The sequence below is a fragment of the Prosopis cineraria genome, unplaced genomic scaffold, assembly GCF_029017545.1.
Source record: "Prosopis cineraria cultivar Desert tree isolate PC_DT_omini unplaced genomic scaffold, ASM2901754v1 PC538, whole genome shotgun sequence".
Classification (NCBI taxonomy): domain Eukaryota; kingdom Viridiplantae; phylum Streptophyta; class Magnoliopsida; order Fabales; family Fabaceae; genus Prosopis; species Prosopis cineraria.
The window spans coordinates 11,939-13,750 of NW_026555863.1; positions in this window are offsets into that span (position 1 = coordinate 11,939).

Below are 1,812 nucleotides of genomic sequence, written 5' to 3' on the forward strand. Positions count from 1 at the left end.
TTTAATCAAAATATAATATTTAAATAATATTAAATATAAATTAATACTGACATTAATAAAAAAAAGAAAAAAATGCAAGAAATTAGATAATTATCCTATTATATAAAAATAAACTTATTGAAAAATAATGATGCGTAAAATTTTATTTGAATGAATTGGTTCAATTTTATAAATAGACTATGGATGACGTGATACATTAAATTCATATAAAAATTTCTCTATTTCATAATATAAGATGTTTTAAAAAATAAAAAAATAAAAGATATTTTTAAAATTTTATATTTAATTCAAGATAAATTAGGATTCTAAACTTTATTTAAAATATTTTATTGCTATTTGTAGTTTGAAAAAAATAATGTCTTACTACGAGGGACTATTAAAAAAAATATAAAGGTCATTTTTGCTTGCAAGCTTTTTTTAGAAGATTTGTAAATACTTTAAACTCAATTATAAATTATTTTTGTTTCTAAATGTTTGAAATCCATTACCTTGTCATCCTAAAATTAACGCACTTAATTGCCATTATGTAAGTCCCACCATTTACATTTTTTTAATACTTTTATAAAAATTAATGATCATTTTTACTCTTAAATTTTTTTTTTTAAATGTGTCGATATCCTAAACTCAAATTTTAATCATTTTTTACCTTGAACGTTTGAAATCCATTTCCTTGTCACCTACTGTCCGCGCGCGCCTGACAATCTTGTTAGGGGGCCTACACTTTACAAAGTTGGCTTTTTTAAATATTTTTATATAAAAGGTTGCACATTGGTCCCAATCTTCTTCTTTCTCTCCCCTATCTCTCCGTCCCCAATTCTCTTTCCTCGATTCCTCCAATCTTTTTCTCTACAATTTGTAACCTAGTTTTGAACTTGCTCCAGAATTGGGTTGTAAAGCATGAAGTAGAAGATTGGAGGAATGGAGGAGAGAAAACATAAGGAAGGAGAGAGAGGAGGAAGGAGGAAGGAGATTGGGACTCACATGTAATATTTTATTATAAAAAAGTATTAAAAATGCCAACTTAATAAAGTGTGAGCCCACTAACAAAACTGCTAAGTACGTGAACAATAAGGTGACGAGACAGCAGTTTTCAAACATTCAGGGGCAAATATAATCCAAAATTAAGTATAAGGTACCCACATACCTTAAAGAAAAAGTCTAAGGCCTAAAATACTCTTAACCCTTGTAAACAAAATGCAAAGGGTGAGACCCACATAATGGCCACTAAGCATATTAACATTGGGATGATTAGATAGTAGATTTCAAATATTTAAGGATAAAAATAACTCATAATTGAGTTTAGAATACTTGCAAATTATGAAAAAAAGTTCGAAACAAAAATAATCCTTAATCCTTAAAAAAAAGAGAAAATACTTAAAAAAAATTTTGTACATTTATCATTGTGGTTAGAACAAGACCAGTTGGATTGGAAACTAATCATATATCCAATCTAGAATTGATAAAACATGTAAAAAAGTGAACTAGTAAAAACTAGTCAAAATCGGGCAGAACTAGTGGAAAATCAACCAGAATTGCTTTTTATTATCTTTAAAAAGGTTAAGTCATTCTAAACTATGTTAATTTATATTTTAGGGAAAACACAATAATTGATTTCTATAATTTTATCGCTTTTTGCTTTCGCAATTTATTTTTATTATTTTCGGTTCCTGTAGTTCATCTCTTGTATTTTGTTAGACAAGAAGCAAAAGCAACTGAGATGATGTCTGATGCTGCATTGGAAAAAAATAACTCTTGCCGAGTTATATTGCCCACTCATCACTCATTTAAAAAGGCCAACATCATATTTAACAG